The following is a 26,031-nucleotide window of genomic DNA, read 5'->3' as shown; positions in this document are numbered from 1 at the left end:
AGATTCCCCATTTCTAATACAAACTCATACTATTTTCTAATACAAACTCAAACCACCTTTGAAGATCAGCTTTTAAACCTATGTCAACTCTGATATTGTCCTTTCTTACTGTCCTAATATCTTCAACAGCATGACTATGCAATGTGCTTAGGGAAATTTCATGCTGACAAGAGACTCCTATAATAATTGCCGAACCTATTTTATATGCGCTAACGCCTCTGTCAGAAGAAGGGGGGGGGGGGGGGGGTGTAGTTTGAGGGAATAGTCGTAAATGTTAAATCTAGAATTTCTTATTTGCTTGGGAGGAAAGGATTGGAAATCAAATTGACTAGTAAACGTGAAAATACGTTTAAGAAATTAAAAAGAAGTTTTACCAAATTTAACAGCATATTTGTTTCGATGTTTACGATACTAATGATTAATTTACATTTTACGCTAAAATCATAAAATTAGTAAGACTCGGCACATTTTCAAATTTTTTTACACAACTAGTTTTACAATATATAAATTATTATAGCTTTTTCTAGTGATGTATAAGCAATTTTAATCATCACAGCTCTGGCAATCCCTTAGCTTATGGAGGTCAGCAGTAGAAAACTGTCTGGTTTGGCTTAAGACAAAGTTCCATGGGAAAAGGAAAGCAGTTTCTGATAAATCTACACTGAATAGATGGCACTTTAATGTTACGTTAACGAAACTGTTTCGAAAAAAGCGATTGCAATAAAATATTACAAAAGGCAAGAATATTAAGTTTAAAAATCGTAAATGAAAAAAAAAAACCTACTTTAAAATGGTTAACTCAAAATCAATACTCGGAGGAGAATTATCTTTCAGTCTTAGAGCTTAACATACTGTACGTTGTATACGATTTATGAATTTGAGCTAAATGGCAAAGACAATGATTAGCTAGCAATATCAAATTGTACATTTGAATCATCTAAAACAAAACTTTCTAAGTTATCTTGACAAAATTTGTGGTTTTAAAAGGGTATCACACCTAAAGCTAATGACTGAGCAAGTATAAAAGCCGTTACACTATTTTTGACAAAATAAAGCCAGAATTCAGCTTGACCCATCCTGAAGTTTACCCTATACAAGCGTTGTCTATTTTGGCATGAATTAAACTATTCTAAGCTAACCTTAAATTCAGCTTGACCCATCCTGAAGTCTACCCTATCCTGAAGTCTACCCCATCCTGAAGTCTACCCCATCCTGAAGTCTACCCCATCCTGAAGTCTACCCCATCCTGAAGTCTACCCCATCCTGAAGTCTACCCCATCCTGAAGTCTACCCCATCCTGAAGTCTACCCCATCCTGAAGTCTACCCCATCCTGAAGTCTACCCCATCCTGAAGTCTACCCCATCCTGAAGTCTACCCCATCCTGAAGTCTACCCCATCCTAGCGTTGTCTAGTTTGGCATGAATTAAACTATTCTAAGCTAACCTTATATTCCATCGACAGCAAAAATTATAGTTTGAATATAGAAACCTTTCCTGTATTCCAGAAAGACGAAGAAAGCTGTAACCTCTAATTCGTAGTTTATTTAGGCCATCCTTTGTCTGCTGGATTAAATCCTCCACTTGCTTCCTTGATATTTTAAATTCGTTGAAAGTTAACTTCGTCCTCTTGACAAAAACGACAGATACAGTTCTAATTGGTTCCACCTGTTAAAGAAAATGCACAATTCATTTTATAAACTGATATTATAATGTTACACCAATGCTTTTTGTAATGCACCCTAAAGCTTTAAAGATTACAATGTTGCTAATGTTTTAAGAAATAAAATTTGACTATGCGAAAAAGGAAAAATCTTGTCATTCCACAAATCATCTTCAAGATGTTTAAAACTATTATTCAACTTGTTTCAGAATTGGAAAAAAACTCAGGTTTCAATTTTATTATCTATGTACGAGTCCTTTAACAGGTAAGCAGTTAAAAGCAAAAATTGTCAAATACAATGATTTTAGTGATTAAATAAAATTTCCTTTTAAAAAATTTAAAATCCCGTTCTCAGAAAAAAAAATCTCTAATTCTAGAAACCTTAAGTAAAAATGTTTTGAGATTGTCAAATTAAGTTAATCTATTGTGCTACTTAATCGATTTTTGTTTTTTCTAAAATATTTCATAAGCTAAGAACACAGTATAAACGTCGGTATATATTTAAGGGATAAACCCGTCAATTTAAAAATGGGTCTACAAGAAATTTTTCCCCCCTAGCTGATCAAATTTACGCGCAAAAAGGTTAAAGTGAAATTGCGTTGTATAGGCCTACTTGCAGTCTAGTAGTTTGTAATAATGAATTTCATTAAAATTCGATCAGTTAGGCTGTTTCTACCTGACAACCTGCCCCTAATTAATTTACTGTACTGTATAGGTGACCAACAAAGTTTTTTTGTTTACCAAAGCCTGGACTGTGGCCTGCCCTTACCTTATTATCATCCGACGCCTGGTGAACATCTTTCAGCGCTTGTCGTGCCTTGAAAGCTTCACATTTCTAAAATTTGGTTCCACCAAAATTTGTCTGAAAAATTGCGCGTTGTCTTCCAGTCCTACGGATGTCATTTCTATTTGTTTCACGATCTCACCCTCCAAAGCCTTTGTTGGTATAACCATGGCGAAAGAACTTCCAGTCTGGTGAAAAAAAGAAAATTTTAAACTAAGTTTATCTTCAAGAAATCTCATTTGTTTTTAAATTTAAATTATGTTATCATACCCCTATCTAAACTATTAGCCAAATTTAATATTAACCAGAAGGGGAAAAACCTTTTGGAAGAACAGTTAATTTTTACTTGCAATAAAGGAGTTCATTGGGTCTCCCTTCAACACCGTATTTTTTACCCGGTCATTTTTAATTCAAGACTAGTCTAGTGGCAGCTTTATTTGACGTGGATATATCTCAAATTTTAAAGACAGTGGGCTTTATACTATGCAAGATAAAATCTCTTGAGTATAAGAAGATTAAAGCAATATTCTAATCAGTAGACTTACTACCATATTTTAAGGTTATTGATCTATTTACATTCGAATATCTAAATGAAATTTTTGTAAGTTACGGGGAGAGAGAGAGAGAGAGAGGAGAGAGAGAGAGAGAGAGAGAGAGAGAGAGAGAGAGAGAGAGAGAGAGAGAGAGAGAGAGAGTTCTATGTATCCAATCCAAAGAACTAAGAATATTCGGTGCCGAACTTTATAGTCAGTATCAAGTGTTTAAAGTTGATTAGAATTAAAACACTTAGGGAAAAATACATGGATCCTCGCCATAAGATATAATTACCTGTAGTATGACACTAGGCGTAGATGATAACTAGCCGTGATTCAAGAATTCAAGAAATGACTACCACTACTCATTCGTTAATTCATTCGCTAGATTGCATTTGCCTATGTGCTATATCTACATTTTTTTGTTTCGTGTCTTCTATGTGAGATCTTTGATAAAATTAAAATTTACTACGAAATTGGAATGTAAGTAAAATATGAAATTTCTGTAAACTACGAACACTAAACGGTATAACTATTGAGTTGCCAATCCATTCTTTTGCACTATTCGCTTTATTTTCCTCTAACATCTGAAATAATTTTACTGACTAAAGGTTTCACATTCCCTCGCTAACAGTCATCTAAATATTAGTTTCAACCCTGGATATTAAAGTGTGACCTGTTATAATTTGCGCAGTATTATGAGATACTGGGTCTTATGTTATAAGCTAAAAAAAGGAAGGCCTCTGGAGCATATCAAAGCTCATTTAACCAAATTGTGCATATTGATATCAAACTGGAGCTATAACAGCGTGTTTAGGCTATTAATGTTTGTATTTTTGTAATTTTAATTTTTAACGGAGAAAGCCAGCAGTTATTTTTAGCTTTTCAATATTTTACTTTAGATTTATTTTTTAAAGAATTAAGAGTAGACACGAAGTTTACTAAAAATTTTAATCCCCAAAATTAAGCTAACGGGGGGTACTGCAATTCTATTGGCAATCATATGCTTATGGAGCCAATAGATATAAGGCAGCAACTAGAATGAATTTAAATTTCATAGTGACTACGAATATGTATTCAATATAATAACGGGATATCTATTGTAGGGTCTTAATCATTAGTAAATTAGTTCATTCCTGTTGTATCAGGACACTTCGTCCTTTCAAAAATATACTACAGATGGGATGGCACTTTGGGATGACAAATCTAATCCTATAAAAGCATTTCATGATACAGGTGCCCAAAGTTCCAGTAAAAGAGAAGGCATCTACTGTAGATTGTGGGTTCAGATTTTCAAATTTGCGACCAAGATAACTATCCCCTCCTCGTCATGAGGACTAAAGACTCAAGATGAAACTTCTCTGCATGGATTACACAAAACACTGATCACATCTATTGATACTCTAAATACTTGAAAGAATATACAAGCTAAACTTATCTAGTGGAGCGGGACAGACCTCTAGCAAATAATGAGTTTACCGAAGTCTTAGCGGAAGGGAACTCTTTTAGAAATGACTGCCTTGTCTTTACAAAATTTGTTAGTAACCACGTAAAGAATGTCATCAGATTCCCTCCTTTCCTCCATTTAAGATAAAAATCTGAACAAGGTGAATTAGGAAGTTTCAAAGCAGTGGACGCGGATAAGTAGCCTTTAATCCTGCTAAGGATTAAACCATTTCAATGCTTTAACTTCAGGGGTACCACGGCAAGCAGTCTTACTTATTAAAGATTTATTTTTTTTAAAATTGTCATTGGGGCATAACCAACATATCAAAAGAGTATTGTTGAAATTGGTTCTGTAGTTTTGCCGTAATGTTAAAAAAATCATTTGCCATTATCTAAAATAGCGATTATTTTCATAGTGTAACAGTGTTTTGGTGTACTTTTTTTTTCCAAAAATGTTATTCATCCTTCTCATTTACAACACAACTACTAAGTAATTTTGGTGTTAAGTTGTTCAAAAAAACCTAAAACGGGGGTAAATACACTTCGCAGAATGTTCGATGTTATCGAAGGCAATTATAAATCAAAGGTTTTGTTTATTAATGAGTTAATATGTATACTTTAGATTTACCAGCCATTCATTTTCCTTTATTCCAATTATCTTGCATTTCAGAAAATTTGAAATAAGTGTCAAATGGTGATATTGTGGAATTAACTTTTCATCGTAGTTCTCATGGTAAAACAAAACTCAATCTGTCCTTCATGGAGCTTTAGGTAAACATAGGCCTTGCTTGAGCTAACTAAAAACTATCAATAGTAATCCCAGCTGAAGGTAAAATTCTGAGTTGTGCATAAAAATCCAACAAGAAAATGACATTCTTCCAAGACAAAAATAAAAAATTGAAACTTCAAGCAGTAATTTTTCAAGCCATGAAAAAGTACAAAACTTTTTTCCTACATTCCCAGTAGAACTCTTATTAGCAATATCTGAAACATGGATGAACTACTTCAACAAGGATTGGGTAGCTAAAAATGACCCCAGATACTTTAATATTCCGAGGGGGGCAAGTTTAGGAGGAGGAGGAGGAGGAGGAGGAGGAGGAGGGGGGCAAGTTTAAGAGGAGGAGGAGGAGGAGGGGGGCAAGTTTAAGAGGAGGAGGAGGAGGAGGAGGAGGAGGGGGGCAAGTTTAAGAGGAGGAGGAGGAGGAGGAGGAGGGGGGCAAGTTTAAGAGGAGGAGGAGGAGGAGGAGGAGGAGGAGGAGGAGGAGGAGGAGGAGGGGGGCAAGTTTAAGAGGAGGAGGAGGAGGAGGAGGAGGGGGGCAAGTTTAAGAAGAGGAGGAGGAGGAGGGGGGCAAGTTTAAGAGGAGGAGGAGGAGGAGGAGGAGGAGGGGGAGGAGGAGGAGGGGGGCAAGTTTAAGAGGAGGAGGAGGAGGAGGGGGGGCAAGTTTAAGAGGAGGAGGAGGAGGAGGAGGAGGAGGAGGAGGAGGAGGAGGAGGAGGAGGAGGGGCAAGTTTAAGAGGAGGAGGAGGAGGAGGAGGAGGGGCAAGTTCAAGAGGAGGAGGAGGAGGAGGGGCAAGTTTAAGAGGAGGAGGAGGAGGAGGGGCAAGTTTAAGAGGAGGAGGAGGAGGAGGAGGAGGAGGGGCAAGTTTAAGAGGAGGAGGAGGAGGAGGAGGAGGAGGGGCAAGTTTAAGAGGAGGAGGAGGAGGAGGAGGAGGAGGGGCAAGTTTAAGAGGAGGAGGAGGAGGAGGAGGAGGAGGGGCAAGTTTAAGAGGAGGAGGAGGAGGAGGAGGAGGAGGGGCAAGTTTAAGAGGAGGAGGAGGAGGAGGAGGAGGAGGAGGAGGAGGAGGGGCAAGTTTAAGAGGAGGAGGAGGAGGAGGAGGAGGAGGGGCAAGTTTAAGAGGAGGAGGAGGAGGAGGAGGAGGAGGAGGAGGGGCAAGTTTAAGAGGAGGAGGAGGATGAGGAGGAGGAGGGGCAAGTTTAAGAGGAGGAGGAGGAGGAGGAGGAGGGGCAAGTTTAAGAGGAGGAGGAGGAGGAGGAGGAGGGGCAAGTTTAAGAGGAGGAGGAGGAGGAGGAGGAGGGGCAAGTTTAAGAGGAGGAGGAGGAGGAGGAGGAGGGGCAAGTTTAAGAGGAGGAGGAGGAGGAGGAGGAGGAGGGGCAAGTTTAAGAGGAGGAGGAGGAGGAGGAGGAGGGGCAAGTTTAAGAGGAGGAGGAGGAGGAGGAGGAGGGGCAAGTTTAAGAGGAGGAGTAGGAGGAGGAGGAGGAGGAGGGGGGCAAGTTAAGGAGGAGGAGGAGGAGGGGGGCAAGTTAAGGAGGAGGAGGAGGAGGGGGGCAAGTTAAGGAGGAGGAGGAGGAGGGGGGCAAGTTGAGGAGGAGGGGGGCAAGTTAAGGAGGAGGAGGAGGAGGGGGGCAAGTTGAGGAGGAGGGGGGCAAGTTAAGGAGGAGGAGGAGGAGGGGGGCAAGTTAAGGAGGAGGAGGAGGAGGGGGGCAAGTTAAGGAGGAGGAGGAGGAGGGGGGCAAGTTAAGGAGGAGGAGGAGGAGGGGGGCAAGTTAAGGAGGGGGGGGGGGGCAAGTTTAAGAGGAGGAGGAGGAGGAGGAGGGGGCAAGTTAAGGAGGAGGAGGGGGGGGCAAGTTTAGGGGGGGGCAAGTTTAGGGGGGGGCAAGTTTAGGGGGGGGCAAGTTAAGGGGGGGCAAGTTAAGGGGGGGCAAGTTAAGGGGGGGGGCAAGTTAAGGGGGGGGGGCAAGTTAGGCTCTTCGATCTCAAAGTTATTCTAACCTCAAGATATTCGGTGATCAATCTATTCTGAAGAAGTGTTTTAATTCTTTTATTTTACCTTGTTTTGAGTATTGTTCTCCTGTCTGGTCTTCAGCTGCTGATTCTCATCTTAATTTGTTGGACAGAAACTTACGGTCTATTAAATTTCTTATTCCTGATCTAGATATTAATCTCTGGCACCGTCGTTCAATTAGTTCAATTAGTTCATTATGCATGTTGCATAAGATTTTTCATAACTCTGACCATCCTTTACATTCAGATCTCCCTGGACAATTCAAGTGATAGAATATGTAGTTCTTTAACAACTAGTTAGAATTGAAGCATTGCCAGACAACCGGTCAGCCTACAATTATACTCTACCCGAGTCCTATTCGCTGTGTTAAATTATATGCTAGAAAATATTGAGAACAAATTTAGTATCCATATTACTATCTTAGTGCTGCTTTTGATGTGCACAAATTGGTCAGTAAATCTAAGTATATTCAAACACTCCTTAATAAACATTAAAATTTTGATCAAATTTGCCTTACTTTACTTTTTTAGGGGTTTATTTCTCGCCCTCCATCAAACACTAAAGGTCTGTTCAGGCGGGCCTTTGTGTGTGAAAAAATAATTCCTTTCCAGTTAATATTTTGCTCTGTATCGTTATCAGTTATTTCGCTAGCATTTGTATTCAGGCTTAATAGTTTTCAGGTCACTATTATAACACTTTCTAAAAAGATAAGTCTTCAGGTTTTTCTTGAAAGCTGCCACATTATTGCTATTCTTGACATCGAGTGGAAGGTCGTTAAAGAGTCTCGGTGCCGCATAACTGAACGTTCTTCCTCCTATTGCATGATTCACACTAATTTCGAATAGTCTATGTGGGTCATCTGCATGTCTAACTCAGAGCGGCGCTGGTAGCTTCAGGGTAGGGGACCAGGCAATCACGAAGATATTTAGGCTTATCACTTATAAGTGCTTTGTGAGTCAACAAGCAAATTTTAAATTCAATTCTAGCCTTAACAGGTAACCAATGTAGATCGATCAGTGCAGGAGTTATTCTCTCCCGAAATTTAATGCCTTTTATCAGTCTAGCCGCCCGGTTTTGCACATTTTGAAGCTTTCTTAGTAGTGTATTGGGCAATTTGTAGTACAGAGAATTGCAATAATCAAGCCTTGGTATTACATGACTCATCACTAAAATTTTTGTACTGCCCTCTGTTAAATATTTTCTAATAAATGCTATGTTTCTCAGGTGATAGTTACACACTTTCACTGTGTTCACAATTTGGTCCTTCATTGACAAATTACAGTCTATCAGTACAACCAAATTTTTCACAACAGGCACAATCCCAACATCAGCATCACCAATTTTTAAACTTTGAATTAACTGGTAATTCTTCAAAGCCACCTTTGTGCCAAAGAACATACATTCTGTTTAATCATCGTTTAATTTGAGCTTTTTCCTCTGCATCCATGTTTTTATTTCAGTCATTATCTCATCAATTTTCTTCTGTATCTTGTGTTGCTGAAATTGAGAGGTAAAACTGAGTATCATCTGCATATAGTTTAAAACCCACTTTGTTTTTTCCAGATGTGTGATAGCTCGATAGTATATATGTTAAACAAGATAGGGCCCAGGACACTAGCCTGTGGTACACCCTTCATAAGAATTCTCTCATTGGATCGGTTTCCAGAAACTTCTACAATAGTCTTCCTGTTCACTAAGTAACTTCGCAAAAATTTCAGTGCTTCCTGAGTCACTCCAATAGACTAAGTCGTCAAGTAAGTACTCGTGCACAACAGTGTCAAAAGCAGCACTAAGATCTAACAATTAAAATTCCACACTTTCCCCCATCAAGAAGACCTATCATATATTCATTATTGAGCACACAGTAGTTTCTGTAGAATGATTAGCTCTGTAGGCCGATTGATTTTCCGGGAATACCTCTAACTCGTCAATATGCGCCCATAATTGCTCACTAATGACTTTTTCAATAAGCTTTGACATGTAGGATAAATTTGAAATTGGCCTATATGAATTTAGCTCGTTTACATCACCTTTCCCTTTGTAAATTGGTTTGATCAACGCAGTTTTTTCACAGCTAGGAAAACAGGATTGTGATATACTTAGGTTAATTATGTTCAGGTAAATATTATATACGACTTGTTTATTTGGAGCTTCACTTATAGAATTGTTTGGGAAAGGGTCGTTTCCACAATATGTATTCTTCATCTCTCTCATAACCTTTAACAAGTCGCACATTTATTTCCTTAAATTTTATAAACTTCTTTCCCTCCTTCACTGGCATACCTGACTGTCCTCCCAAGTGATTTTGGGGGAAGCCTCTATAGATTTTATCAATTTTTTCACTAAAGAATATAGCAAAACTCTCTGCACAAACATTGTCAGGCAAGACATTTTTTCTTTAATCCCATCAAATCATCAAGGTTTTTGTGAAAGTCCTTCATGTTATTGGTTTTTTTTACGTTCGCCGTTGTAGAATTTTCTTTTTGTTTTTTCTAACAGGATGTTATAGTCATTTCTGGCCTTATTATATAGATTTCTGGCTTGTAAGGATTTGGGTCTTTTCCATCTACCTTCCATCTTACGTCTGTCTTTTTGCCTTTAATAGCTCACTATTATACCATCTAACATTTTCGCGTACCACTATTTGTTTGTTCTTTATGGGACACGTGGTATCGTACATTTTTCCAAAATTGTCGTTGTATTTCTTGGTATAGCACCCAACACATTCTATGTCTACCAAATGTTCACATTGTGTGTTCACACAAGACATTTGCGCTACACTAGCTTCAATAAAATTCTCAGCATCAAAATTTTCCCGTTCCCTATATGTGATCCATTTTTTCAATACTCTGGTGCAATTTATATTAACATTAAAGGTGATGAGTTTGTGTTTTTGAGATCTCAAAGTCTGGTTCCACTTCAAGGTTTTTTATTAGGTCTGAGTCTTTTCCACATATGGCTAAGTCGAGTGTATGACCACCTACTGACGTTGATACCAAAACACTGTTTATTAAATTAAACATCTCAAATACTTCCTTGAGTTCTTTAGCCTTATTATCATTTTCATCATCTACCCAACAGTTGAAGTCTCCACCAATTAATGTATTTTTAATATCGTCCACCATACCCACAAGTATACTAAATTCTTCAATGAATTTAGTCATATTACTCGCTGGTGGTCTATATAATGATGTTATATTCAATACCTTATTGTTTCTTGTCAGTTTTAAACAGATATATTCAAACGTTTCAAATACTATTTCATTCATGATAGAAACCTTAGAGAAGGTTTTCGACACAGACACCCACTCCTCCTCCAGTTTTGTCCTTTCTTGGTACGTGGTAGAAATCGTGAGTACACGGCGTCATCTCCTGAATCTTTGAGTTATCACTAATATTTCCCTGCAACCAAGTTTCCATTAATAAGCATAAATCTAATTCCATTTCGTTAATAAGATTTCTAATCTTTATGGTTTTATTCCCCACCGATTGAATATTTATCAGACCACACTTAACCAATGGGCTAGACTCCATGATCGGTTCTATTTTTTATCCTGGTAAGCTCCTCCTTGTATACTTTACAGTTATCGTCATATGTCTTATGATTCGTATCATTGTAATTCCTCACTTGATTTTAGTGCTGCCTTTGACCGTGTTAATCATGAGGCCCTTGTTTTCAAACTGAAACAGTTGAGAGTGGGTGGGTCGTTTCTTAGCATTATTATTGATTTTTTAAGTAGTAGATCTCAAAGAGTAGTTGTTGATGGGCACCATAGTGAGTATAGGAATGTGATATCCGGTGTTCCACAGGGTAGTGTTCTTGGCCCATTACTTTTCATAGTATGAAAAGTAATGTGGTTTGGCCTAGAAAATAAGCTTGTTGCATATGCAGATGATGCTACTCTCTTTGCATCAATTCCATCCCCTGAATGTACACCTGGGGTTGGTGAATCCCTTAATAGAGATCTAGCTAAAATTAGTGTATGGTGCAAGTTATGGGGTATGAAGTTGAATCCTAACAAAACTCAAAGTATGATTGTAAGTAGGTCAAGGACGGTGGCTCCTCAACATCCGGATCTCAGTATTGATAATGTTTCTTTAAATTTGTATGACTTTCAAAATTTTAGGTGTGATTCTCGACAGCAAATTTACTTTTGAGAAACATATAAGGTTTGTGTCTTCAATTGCACAAAAAATTGGCTTATTGAGAAAGTCTTTTAAGATATTCGGTGATCAATCTATTCTGAAGAAGTGTTTTAATTCTTTTATTTTACCTTGTTTTGAGTATTGTTCTCCTGTCTGGTCTTCAGCTGCTGATTCTCATCTTAATTTGTTGGACAGAAACTTACGGTCTATTAAATTTCTTATTCCTGATCTAGATATTAATCTCTGGCACCGTCGTTCAATTAGTTCAATTAGTTCATTATGCATGTTGCATAAGATTTTTCATAACTCTGACCATCCTTTACATTCAGATCTCCCTGGACAATTCTATCCTGTTCGTAATACTAGGCTGGCAGTTAATTCTAATAGCCAGGCCTTTTCCATCATAAGACTCAATACCACGCAGTACTCTAGAAGTTTTATTCCAGCTGTTACCAAGTTGTGGAATGATCTTCCTAATCGGGTTGTTGAATCAGTAGAACTTCAAAAGTTCAAAGTTGGAGCAAATGCTTTTTTGTTGACCAGGCGGACATGAGTCTTTTTATAGTTTATATATGACATATTTGTTTTTGAAGTTGTTAATAGTTTATATATGACATATCTGTTATGACGTTACTTTTTTTAGAATGATTTACTGTTAATTTGTTCTCTTCAGTTACTTATTTCCTTTCCTCACTGGGCTATTTTTCCCTATTGGAGCCCCTGGGCTTATAGCATTTTGCTTTTCCAATTAGGGTTGTAGCTTGGATAGTAATAATAATAATAATAATATGACACTTTAACGTACTTACAGTACAATCCGTGGTTCGATGATCCTGGCTACACTTGGCACATACCCGAGTCTTGCTACAATTTTCAGCAGTATGACCAAATTCCTGGCATTTATAACACTGAAATACATTGTAGGAATCATAGATTTTACAGCATCCTCCAAGCGTGGTATATACTCTATCATCTCTTTTACGGAAGACTTTCCTGATAGTTGGACTACACTTTATAATGACGTGTAATTTACCGCTTTGTCTTGATTTAAACTTCCTGATCAATTTAAAGTCTTTTTCATTTTCACATATATCATTCAACCATTCATTCTTCTCCATTATACTGGCAATTATATCATCTTCATTTTCATCAATATTGCAGACCTTGATCTTCGGTTTAAGTAGATCCTTTTTATCTACTTCTACCTTAATGTCATTCTTGACCTCTTTTAAGTCATTTTTAGCCTTTTCTAACCCAGTTTTATCCGCAAAATTAACTACCAAGTGGCCTTGTTTAGAGGTTTTGACCTGTTCGACATTGGTGGTTATCTTCTTCATGATAGTTTTCTTGATATCTGAAGCCTTCTTGTTTTCCTCCGTAGATTTTATAACCAAAGTGTTTCTTGATTTCAACTTACTTGCATATGTAGTCTTGGTCACATTCTCTTTTTCGTATTCCATAAGTTTCTCTTTCAGCTCAACAATTTCTTGACGCATATCAATGTATTGAGCAGTTATCATATCCATAAAACCAGACATCTGTTGTTGTACATTTACCTTCATCTCTGCTATGTTGATGCTTAGTCTCGTCATGTCATCAACATATGCAGACTCAACACATTTTGGACATTTATAAATGATGTTCCTGCTTTTTAAAAGAGTACTTTTACCATCCCTTAAATTAGAGCAAGCTACTTCATCATGGTACCATCTTCGGCATTGTTCGCATTGTATCCCATCATCGACATAGGACTCACAGTGCCCACACATGCCATGATTGTCTAAGTCATCACATTCTTCATAAGCTGCTGCCATTATATTTTCCTCTTTTCCTTGGAGTACCGTGTCGATTTCAGTCACAAATAGATCGAGATCATTCACGGGATTACGTTTTCCTTTTCGTTTTCTAAGGAAGGACATATTGAATCATTTTTCAATGAACTTTTCAAGTAGCCCCACCCCAACGCAAAAATGCTGGGTCAGGCCTTTCACTACAGACCTCACATACAAGGAAACCACTGATTTATAGCACTATATTTCACTAATATCAATACTAGCAAACACCCACAAAGAGATTTTTCATAGTATAAACAATGAGATATACAACGATTCCGTTTAAAGCCAGATTCGATACAGAGCATTGAAACACGTCCACACCCGCGGACAACCTAAGTATTAGTTAATAACTAAACTCTTAAAAAAGAGTTTTGGGAAGTGTATGCATTTAGCTGTCTTGGGAATTGCCCAAGGCTGAATAAAATTTTTGAATTAAAGTGCCTAAAAGTTCATCAGTATTGCAGTTCAAGCATTTGAGTATAAAAGATTACTTTGTTGACAAACTACAGTGTACGAATTAGAAGTGTACTATGTCCAATCTCCTTTTCTATCTATACTATGGGTTTATCAAGTACTACAGACATAAGTTTAAACTATTTGCAGACTATTCACTATTTTACTTCAGGCTATACATTTTACCGATCCATAAATTTCTATGATGCCGCTGAAATTTTACATGAGGTTCTTACCGGTATAACGGAATGGATGACAATAAAACTGAATTTATAGTTGGTAGGAAAGAAAAAACTTGGGCGGCATCCAAAAATATCAACCAGGCTTGATATTTAGTTTTTGACCTAGGTGTATAACTGACTAATATGTCTGCTCTAATGTAAGCAACGCTGGATATCACCTTAGAAACTTTGTATAGTATCTGCATGAATACTCCGTAAAGGAACTAAATGACCAAGATTAACTAAATCATTACAACCTATGAAATTACAAAAGGAGCAAGACTTGAAAGTGTCCCACCCGAAAAAGGATTTCTCCTATACTTACTAACTGAATTACACCGACAAGTTATCAGAACCGAACGTTAAAAATATCAAAGTTACTACACTGTACAGCCAACTAATCTTGACAAAAAAGTTACATGGTTTCAAGTCATGGGAGCAAAGATTTAGGTCTATTGTACGTTCTAGAGCTTTCAAATATGCGGCCCTAAAATAAACTAACACTAAATACCTGAGAATGTCCACGAAAAACTGATTTAAAGTTTTGTTGTGTGTAGGGTTTCCTTGTATGACAGGACCAGGAAAACACCACTTTTAAGGTTGTAACCTTTTTTTTTGTACTCTCAAGTGTGGTGATTAAAGCTTACTACTTTAAGAAATTAAAGTCATATTTACGTTCTCTTAATAAACTTTCACAAAGTCTCACAGTCACTCTTAAAAAATTCTAACTAATATATTGCAATAGGTTAGTATTAAGTTTTAAATCCTCCATAGATGATTTTTTAAAACTGCAATACTAACGTAGCTCATTCTTGGTAATGGTTACCAACACGAGACAAAGGGGTATATGCAATAATCTGCATAGAAATCAAATTGTACATTGAGCCCTTTTATTTACATTGAGATTTAAGAGACTTTAAAACCAGTCAAAACCATAGATACGACGACATTCGTCACATCAATACACTTTAATCCTTACTGAACCTGCGCTTCATAAGCTAGGATAATGCAGTGAAAATCGCAGAACTCAGTTGCAACCACTTCAAGTTATAGTTCTGAATTTAAATTTATCAAAGGGTGGGATCAAGAACTTGCTGCCATAACCTTAAAATTCAAGGTTATTTTTAATTATGTAATTAGAATGAAAGAATAACTATCCCAGTGGCCATCAACTATTTGTTTCGAAAAAATAGGACCTACTTAATTGTGAATTTCATGTAATTATATCAATTATAAAATATGTAAAGGAAATGCTTTAACTTTATTCTTGCTCTGTAGTTACCAACGACAAGAGCTATTGAAATGGCTATCACAAACTTTACAAAAAGAACATTTAACCAAATAACTCTTAACCGAAAAGCAATTTTACAATTTATTGTAAAACTTTGCGTTTTCACCGAGAAGTTTTCAGACTGGTGGAAACTGGTGCAAGTTCTTAAATCCAGAATACATACGAGCTTTAAGATACCCTTATAAGATCACGCAAATCGCCAAGACACTAAGAATATGCATGAGATATATTGCTTTCTTCAGGTAAAAAAACTACCCATTGAAACTTAATTTATAAGAGGTGGGGGATAACTATCTGTATGATTCAGTTCCTGCTGTAGTAGGACTATCAGATCACAGCACCCGATATCGCAACCGATATCGCAACAGGTCCCAACGCAACCATTTACGTATACTTAAAACGTTCTGTTACAGTTTGATTAATATCCGTACCTTGAGTATACAAGAGTTTACCTACTGGTAAGCAAAATCCAACATGACAGTACTCTCTAGACCCTTTCCTTACAAATAAAGTATCTCAAGACGTTTTTGCATTAATCTGAAGTGCTGACATTTAAAAATTGCTACAGGCCAGCTATCGAACAAGAAGTATATGAAGCTAATTTTGATTTGAATAAATCAGTCCAATTATGAAACCTTAGTAACCCCATGACTTACTTTATAATCCAACTATCAGTGAAAATAAAATTTACCTATCAATAGCAGTGCTTGTAATTTAAGTAAATTGTAGATTCTATGCTGACAATAGCTAACCTACCTCAAAACTACTCCTATGCTGACAGTAGCTGACCTACCTCAAAACCAGCAAGTCAAAATCTTAAAACTATTTCATTATCAGCAATGAGTTTAATGTTTTCCTTCCCCCTATCCTGAGGGGGTTTGTATTTGTTTCAAGTTATTAGTATCTAATGTATTACAATAAGGGCCATTTTGGTCTGACAAAAAGTGTGAGAATACGAACCATAATGGGACCAGTATACGACCAAGACAGACAAGAATGGGAGAGACAACAGTTGAGAGAACTGACAAAACCACCCAAGTCGATTTATTAAAGGAAGAATACAACAGGCAGGGCATGTTGCAAGAATGGAAGAGGAAAGAATGCCAAGGAGGGTCTTCTTGGCACATGTAGATGAACGTAGACCTCCTGGACAACCAAGGAAAGATTGGAGGATGTGTTTAAGAGGAAGATAAACAGCAGTTTGAACTATTAGAGATTGGATGACTGACAGAACAGAAGAGATTGGAATAATCCATCAAGAGCGGTCATGGGTCAACAAGTGGCCCCAAGTCCAGTGGAGTAAGAGAATAAGTAATTACTATCTATGTTGGGATTACCTGACTAATATTAAACCACACCGATTTCAGAAGAAAAGCTTTTTTTCTAAAAAAATTTTCATAAACTAATAGAGCAAAGTATTAACGTCGGTATACGTTTAAGGGATAAACCAATCAATTTAAAAATGGGCCTAGAAATATTTTTCCCCTAGCTTATCAAATCTACACGCAAACAGGTGAAAGTGAAATTGCGCAGTCTACCGATTAGTAATTTTGCCAATTCAATTAGGTTTTTTTTTTTTTAATTTTTCTTTTATTTATTTATTTATTTTTTATTTTTTTTTTTTTTTATTTTTTTTTTGCCTGGACTGTGGCCTGCCCTTACCTTATTCTCATCAGAAGCCAAGTGAACATCTTCAGCGCTTGTCTGGTCTTAGAGCTTCAAATTTCTACAATTTGGGTCCACCAAAAATAGTCTTAAAGTTATGCGTTGTCCTCCAGTTCTACGGAAGTCATTCCGATTTGTTTCACAATCTCACCCTCCAAAGGCTTTGTCCATATAACCATGGCGTAAGAACTTTCAGTCTGGCAAAGAGTTCAAAAAATTAGTTTATCGACAAAAAAATCTTATTTTTTCAAATCTAAATCATGTTAACATCACACTCCTATCTGTAGAGTAAAAGCAAAATTTAATATAAAAGGGGTAGCTTTTGGAAGACTTTAATTTCTGCTTGCAATAAAGTTCATTGTTTCACTGGAACAGTATTTTCTGACCTGGTCTTTCCTATTTCAGACTAGTCTAATGGCATCTGTATTTGACCCAGACGTGGATGCATCTCAAATTTTACATACAGTGCGCTTTATACTAGGCAAGATAACATCCGAGTATAGGAGGATTAAACCAATATTTGAATGGCTAAATTAAAATTTTGTACAGTTGAAAAGAGAGAGAGAGAGAGAGAGAGAGAGAGAGAGAGAGAGAGAGAGAGAGAGAGAGAGAGAGAGAGAGGTGGTTTATGTATCTAATCCAAAGAACTAAGAACATTCAGTGCCTAACTCAAAGTCTTTAGTGTCAAGTGTGTGAAGTTAATTAAAATCAAGACACTTCTAAGAGGAAAATACACCGATACTCGCCCAAAGATAAAATTACCCATAGTAATGACTATACTACTCGTTCGTTAATTCGCTAGATTGCATTTGCCTATGTGTTATATCTACAGCACAAACTTTTTTCGTGTATAAGTACAGGTTTCGCTCTGCTGCAATGGAAGATCTTTGATAAAATTAAATAAAGTTACTCGATGAAATTGGATCGTTAGTAAAATATGAAATTTCGGTAAACTATGAACGCACAAAAGAAAAACTATCGAGTTGACAATCCATTCTTTTGCTCTATTCGCTTTATTTCCTTCTAACATCTGAAATAATTCCACTGACTAAAGGTTTCACAGGCCATTACCAACTGTTATCTGAATAATAGTTTGACCTTCATTCAAATATATTGCATGGTATAAATTTGCGTTTTGTAGATGACATTTTATAAGAAAAAAAACTAAGGTCTCTGCTGCATATAAAAGCCCATTTTACCCAACTGTGCAAAATATGCATCTTTAAATCAAACCGTAACTATAGCAGCATATTTAGGTTATTATTGTTTGTATTTATCTACTTTTAATTTCTAACTGAGAAAGCCAGCTTTTATTTTTAGCTTTTTAATCTTCTTTCTGGGCTAAAATAAGACATCTTAATATATTTTTCTTAAAGAATATAAGTAGGCAGGAAGTTTACTAGAAATTTTAATCTAAACATTAAGTTAATGGGGGAAGGGAGGGGAGAGCTTTTCTAATAGATACAAGTCAATCCCTATTGGCAATTATATTATGCTGATGGAACCAGTAGATCTATTTCAGAAACTATGATTATCCTAATTTTCATAAAGACGAGAAATGTGTCTAATGCACTGAATATCTTTTGCAGGGTCATCTAGTTAATTCCCGATGGACAGGGACAACACTTCGTTACTTCAAAGAATATGCTACAGGTGGGACGACACAAGTTTAATTCTTTAATTGAAAAAATTTTTCATGACACCGGTGCCTAAGGTCAATATTAAGAAGAGGGCATCTAGAGTGTGGGGTGAGGAGTTTCAAATATGCGACCCAAAGATAACTATTGATACTCCTGATACTTTAAAGAATGCACATGCTAAACTAATCTAGTGGCGCAGGACAGCTATTCTAGCAAGTAATGGCGTACATGACAATTTTTGTGATTACCGAAGTCATAGCGGGAGGGAACGCAAGTTTAAAAATGACTGCATTGACTATAAATTGTGCTAGTAATCACGAAACTAAAGAATGTGTCCGATTTCCTCATTTACTCCATTTAAGATAAAAATATGAACAAGGTGAATTATAGGGTTCAAAGCATTGGACGCAGAAAAGTAGCCTTAATCCTGCTAAGGAATAACCCAATTCAATACTTAAGATGGGCACCACGCCAATCAGTCATTTATTAAAGATTTACTTTCAAAAATTTGTCCTTGGGTCATACCCACATATCCACAAACTATCTGAAATTATTTCAGTTGTTTTGGCGTATTGTTATTCAAAAAACAAACAGTTATTTGCCATTTACTTAAAAGCGATTATTATCATAGTGTAGCAGTGCATTTGTGTACTTTTTCCAAAATGTTACTAAGTCATCCTTGGGTCATTTCCAACACGACTACCAAGTAATCGTGTGAAGTTCAACAAAACCTAACAGGGGTAAATTGGTGGTGGGGTAAGTTGGGCTTTTCGTTCTCAAATGTTATTTTAACAATTTTTTAATACATACTGAACTATACACGAAAAAATATACAGTAATAGCTTAAAAAGAACAAATACCAATATTTTTTTAAGAGTTCAGTAGGCTTATTGAAATTCACACTGGAAAATCAGTTATTTGTAATCTTTGGATAAAAGTCGCATTAAATCGTGAAGTTTCCTTTAATGAGCTATTGGAATCCTATCAATTGGTTAGCGTTGAATATAAAACAATTTTTACAGAGCATACGTTGGAATTGAACGATCTGATTAATACTGCAGCTTTGTGTCAAGTATACAAGTTAATAAAAATTTATAGAAACACGCAGTTATAGAATAGAAAAAAAGCCATCTCATTGACGAATTTACGGAAAAATTTGATGTAAATAGGCCCTGTATGTATTGATTGCCTTATAAATATAAGGTGCTGGAAAGAAAGGATAGGCCTCCTTGGATTGGGGGAGACAAATAGAGAAAAAGTAAATGTTAAAACTCAGTCCATGGGTAGAATACAAAACCCGTTAAGTGCCACTATAATACGCTACTAAGAAGGAAAACTCAATACTATTAGGGAAAATCCACGAAGCAGCAAGAGAAGTTACTTTTCGAAGGTTTTAATGGGAAATTTAAATTTAAGGTTTCCGGCTGGGTATAGTGACTAAGGTGGTTAAACAATTTCAAAGAATTTCTTAAAAGCATAAGTATATAATTTGGTCTTGCAGATTCCATGTCAGATTAGACAAAATGGAGAAATTTAATAATAAAAAAAGATGGAGTCACCAGGAATATCAAAGGGGCAAAGGAAAACTATATTGATCCGATGACATTCGAATTAAGAGTAGAAAAGTCTCTTAGTATAGACAATGACAAGAAAATTAAAGGAAAAGGTTTCCTAAATCTGAGTAAGTGGCTTTAGTTACACCATTTCTGAATGGTCTTTAAATTATAAGGAATTAAGTTCACAGACCTATTTTGAATATCCTTTATTTCAAAAGTGATGGAATATGTAGTTCTTTAACACCTAGTTAGAATTGAAGCATTGCCAGACAACCGGTCAGCCTACAATTATACTCTACCCGAGTCCTATTCGCTGTGTTAAATTATATGCTAGAAAACATTGAGAACAAATTTAGTATCCCTAGTACTATCTTAGAGCTGCTTTTGATGTGCACTAACTGGTCAGTAAATCTAAGTATATTCAAACACTCTTTAATAAACATTAAAATTTTGATCAATAATTGCCTTCGAAAACATCGAAGCTTTTGCGAAGTGTATGCATTTAGCTGTTTTGGGAATTGCCCAAGGCTGAATAACATTTTTGAATAAAGTGCCTAAAAGTTCATCGGTATTGCAGTTCAAGCATTTGAGTATAAAAGATTACTTTGTTGACAAACTACTCCTTTTCTATCTATACTATGGGTATATCAAGTACTACAAACATTAAGTTTAAACTATTTGCAGACTTCACTATTTTACTTCAGGCTATACATTTTACCGATCCATGAATTTCTATGATGCCGCTGAAATTTTACACGAGGTTCTTACCGGTATAACGGAATGGATGACAAAACTGAATTTATAGTGGGTAGGAAAGAAAACTTGGGCAGCATCCAAAAATATCAACCAGGCTTGATATTTAGTTCGTGACCTAGGTTTATAACAGACTAATATGTCTGCTCTAATGTAAGCAACGCTGGATATCACCTTAGAAACTTTGTATAGTATCTGCATGAATACTCCGTAAAGGAACTAAATGACCAAGATTAACTAAACCATTACAACCTATGAAATTACAAAAGGAGCAAGACTTGAAAGTGTCCCTCCCGAAAAAGGATTTCTCCTATACTTACTAACTGAATTACACCGACTAGTTATCAGAACCGGACGTTAAAAATATCAAAGTTGCAACACTGTACAGCCAACCAATCTTGACAAAAAAGTTAATGGTTTAAAGACATGGGAGCCAAGATTAATGTTTTTTGTACGTTCTAGAGCTTTCAAATATGCGGCCCCAAAATAAACTAACACCAAATACCTAAGAATGTCCACGAAAAACAGATTTAAAGTTTTGTGTGTAGGTGTAGGGTTTCCCTGTGTGATAGGACCAGGAAAACACCACTTTTAAGGTTTTAACTTTTTTTGCACTCTCAAGCGTGGTGATTAAAGCTTACTACTTGAAAGAAATTGAAGTCATTTTTACGTTCTCTTAATAAAATTTCAGTGTCTCACAGTCACTTTTAAACAATTCTAATATACTGCAATAGGTTATTATTTTAAGTTTTAAATCCCCCATTGATGATTTTTGTTTTAAACTGCAATACTAACGTAATTCATTCTTGGTAATGGTTACCAACACGAGACAAGGGTATATACAATAATCTGCATAGAAATTAGATTGTACATTGAGCCCTTTTATTATTTACATTGAGATTTAAAGTTTTAAAACCAGTCAAAACCATAGATACGACGACGTTCGTTACATAATAAACTGAAATCCTGACAAAACCTGTGTTTTATAAGCTGGGATAATGCACAGGGAAAAGGGTGGGATCAAGAATTTGCTGCCATTACCTTAAAATTCTCAAGGTTATTTTTAATCATGTAATTAGAATGAAAGATAATCACCCCAGTGGCCATCAACCATTTGTTTCGAAAAAATAGGACCTACTTAATTGAGAACTTCATGCAATTATAGCAATAATGAAATATGCAAAGGTTATTCTCTAAACTTAATTCTTGTTCTGTAGTTACAAACAACAAGAGCTATTGAAATGGCTATCACAAACTCTACAAAAAGAACATTTAACCTAAGAACTCTTAACCGAAAAGCAATTTTACAATTTAAGAGTTGAAACGGCGTTTTTCACGGAGAAGTTTCCAGACTGGTGAAAACTGGTGCAATTTCTTAAGTCCTGAATACATACGGGCTTTAAGATACCTATAAGATAACGCAAATCGCCATAATACTAAGAATATGCTGATAAGCATTGCTTGATTATAACTAAATACAGAGTTTTGACACTTTCATCAGGTAAATACTACCCAGTAAAACCAGTGTCTTTGGGGGGGGGGGGGGGGGGGGGCATTTTCTGTACGGCTAAAGTTCCTGCTGTAGAGGAACTATCAGACCACAACACCCGATATTGCAAAACGTCCCAACGCAACCATTTACGTACACTAACAACACTGTTACGGTGAAGTTAAAATCCATAACGAGTGTACAATATAATTTACCTACTGACATACAAAACCCGACATGCCAATATTCTCAAGACCCTTTCCCTACAAATAAAAAATTTATCCCAGAGCGTTTTTGCATTATCCCAAAGCGTTTTTGCATTACTCTGATGTGCCGACATTAAAAAAATTGATACAGGCCAGCTATCGAACAAGTATATGAAGCTAATTTTGATTTGAATAAATCTAAGTCCAATTATGAAACCTTAGTAATGAGTGAAATGTTTACCTTCCTCGTATCCAGAGGGGGTTTGTATTTGTTTCAAGTAATTAGTGTCCTCTACAGTCAAAGTAGAGGATGTATTATGCAATAAGGGCCATTCTGGTCTGAAAAAAAGGGGGCTAACCATAGTGAGACCAGTATACGACCAAGAAAGACAAGAATGGAGGAGACATAACCGAGTTGAGAGAGCGGACAAAACCATCTAAGTCGATTTATTAAGGGAAGAATACAACGGACAGGGCATGTTGCAAAAATGGCAGAGGAAAGAATGCCAAGGAGGGTCTTCTTGGCACATGTAGATGAACTTAGACCTCCTGGACAACCAAGGAAAGATTGGAGGATGTGTTTAACAGAATATACAGGAGTTTGAACTATTAGAGATTGGATGACTGACACAGAACAGAAGAAATTGGAATAATCCATCAAGAGTGGTCATGGGTCTACAAGTGGCCCCCTAAGAGAATAAGTAATTAGTATATATGTTGGGATTACCCGACTTGAGGATATTAAACCACACCGATTCCAGAAAAGCTACCCAAGACAAGACTAAAAACACTGACGAAATTATGGCTATTAAGAAACTCAAGCCTTTAGGATAAATCTTTATAACAAGCTCCCTCAAGACAAACTTTAAATCTTGAAGCTCTTAAAAAGCCGAAGACATTGCTTTTATAAGTGTTTAGATAATGTGGATTTAACAATATGGAATACCCTTTGTGGTAATCTAATATCCAAGAATGTATACAAGCAGATCTCGTAGGTCATGTAGGTGTAGGGCCCAATGTTTCCATGTGCGACAGGACTAGGAAAACAGCCCTCTTAGTAAAGAATTACTTCAAAACAGTAAATGAGGGCAGATATATTCATGGCTCAATATCCTAATGATGAAATATTCTAAACTAGTCATTAGCACATTGCTTGTGAAAATTTTTACAAAAAGCGATTAGAGATGGAAATTTTTACCTTAGTCAGAGTTGACTAAATTGGAAACAAACTACAGCAGAGGTGAACTGGAAAGAACCCACTTAGATAAACGTTATCACCTTTTACTTGTAAATCGCAGGCAGCGTATTCTTGAGTAAAAATTTTCCACAGCCATTTTGAAATTATGTAATTGTTATATCATTTCTCCTCCCATCCCGTTATATAAAAAATTTCTAAACTGCTAACAGTTGTGCATCTCAATTTACGCTGCCCGCAGATATACACCTTGTGTTCTCTATTAATGTATTTTTAAAATGTCCTTCACCTCAGATCAAGCAACTAGTTAAGTATAAACTGGCTACAATCTAGTAAAGCCATTATAAAAAAAAGCTACCATTACGATTACCAAAGTGGTTTCCAATTAATATTGAAGTTTAGTTACGCATTACGAATACAAAAAAAGGAATTAAATCACGCTCGATTGGCTTCCAAGTTTCTCATCTCCAATTCACTCATTTAAATAAAATTTTTTACCATGATAGAAAACTCACGGTATAATAGCAATAAACAATAACGACCTAGACTAACGTTATTACAAGTACACCAACAACTTCAAGCCACGATTAATCAATAATACTAAAGACCTATAAGAAAATAAAAGAATTTTCTATACTTACGGTTAAGGAACATTGCAGGAAACTCGAGAAACACACGACCTCTTTCCACTAATAAAACACTTCAAATGAAGACGTAAAATTCTAGGCTTAAAAATGTAAAATTTTCAACAAATCACAGACGACCGCAAAGGCCACTTAAAACAAAGAAAGCAACAACCTGATTGGCTAACTGGCTAACATCCAAGGACTCTACAAAAATACAAAATTTCTACCAAGAAACTAAATAACCCCAATTTTAGTGACATCTGTTGGTTACTTTGACAGCGCCATTACCGAGTATTAAAAAAAAAAGAAAAAAAAAAAACTAGCGAGCATATACGAGTTACGCAAAACTACCTCCCAACTCAGTAAATGAAGAAAATAATACAGAAAATACAGGAAGAGATACCACAAATGAAAGGAAGATATTTAAAAAAAATCGCAGCTAACTATCAAAGGAAAAATCTAAATTACGATTTTTATTTTTTTCCTTTTTCTAGCTATTCAGATTTTGGTTTCTATATATCTGAAAAGTTTCAGGAGACATAGCTTTCTATTACTTATTCAATACAATACTGACCACTTTAGGATTGCCAGGTCAAAGTGGTTTGCAGAACAAGAATTTAAAATAGCTTCCCATAAAAACATAATGACTAAATCATTTTCTTTGAACGAACCCTTGTTATAAGAAACTACTCTAGGGGGCTCTTTAACAATTATATCTATCAGCCCACCTATGGTTACATATTTACTTTATTCTGTAAAATCTATTCACTCAAGTAAAGTTAAGAAATAAAACAGTTTATTATAATATACAGTAATTATATATAATCTATTTCTGACATTTCCTAGATTCGTCACAGAAGGCATTAAATTATTAGAATTTAATGGCACATTTTAAAGCTTTAGTGAATATATATTTGGCATTTAAGATATTTTGGTAATTGGATATAGATGTATATATATTTCTGAAACTATTAATTTGCGACGGGAACGAGTGTTATTTTCGAAGGGAGCGTAATTTTTCCTATAAGAAAAAGTAGTTGGAATCCTAGGTTACATTGCCATGTAATACACTACAATGAAACCGACATTTTCACCTTAATAGATTGAAGGCATTAAAATAACACGAAATAGTTCTGAAGAAATTCATTAACCTATTGATTGACAGATAACTTAGTTTTATCTCGGAGTCCTTTTTTTTTTATTCTTGGTCAGTGAAAAGTCCAAGAACACAAACTCATCTTAGAGAAACTAATATAAGGCTGCGTTTTAAAAGGAGACTACTGGCTAATGAATTTCCTTTCACTAGAGAAACTCATTGAGAATACAATGAATGTTAATCCTGAGTTAGATATTACAATAACAGAATCGAATAATGTAAAATAACATATAAAATTAAATTGTGGAAATTAATCTTTTACGATGCTAATAATTTTAAAGGTATATAGATTAAACTAATTTACAGTTTTACAAATATCATAACTGTTTATTGCAAGATATTATGACAACACTAAACTAATTAGTTAATCAAAAAGCTTTCTGTAGTGCATAAAGCACGTAGATTAATTCATTGTAAAAATTCCGTGAATGAAATCTAGTGCATGGAGGACGTATTAAAGTCTAAATAACTGAAAATTAATATATAGCAGAGAAAGAGGGGGGGGGGGCATTAAAAAAACGTAAATTTCAAGCTCAGCTTTACTGAGCACGCAAACCATTTCGTTGGAAATAGATATAGGATGATATTGCATT

The 26,031-nt window shown here is 36.0% G+C and overlaps 1 long non-coding RNA gene across 1 annotated transcript; it reads right to left on the bottom strand.

The window, feature by feature from the left end:
• LOC137620635 (uncharacterized) lies at positions 1-24,397 on the bottom strand. Its single transcript, XR_011040089.1, has 4 exons — positions 24,298-24,397; positions 16,815-17,014; positions 2,430-2,632; positions 1-1,665 (listed from the first exon to the last, which is right to left on the bottom strand). It is a non-coding gene; the product is annotated as an uncharacterized lncRNA (long non-coding RNA).
• Positions 24,398-26,031: the final 1,634 nt, after the last annotated feature.

Source organism: Palaemon carinicauda, chromosome 27, assembly GCF_036898095.1.
Source record: "Palaemon carinicauda isolate YSFRI2023 chromosome 27, ASM3689809v2, whole genome shotgun sequence".
Taxonomy (NCBI): Eukaryota; Metazoa; Arthropoda; class Malacostraca; order Decapoda; family Palaemonidae; genus Palaemon; species Palaemon carinicauda.
The sequence above is the reverse complement of the archived record's forward strand: the minus strand, read 5'-3'. Positions and strand labels throughout refer to the sequence as shown.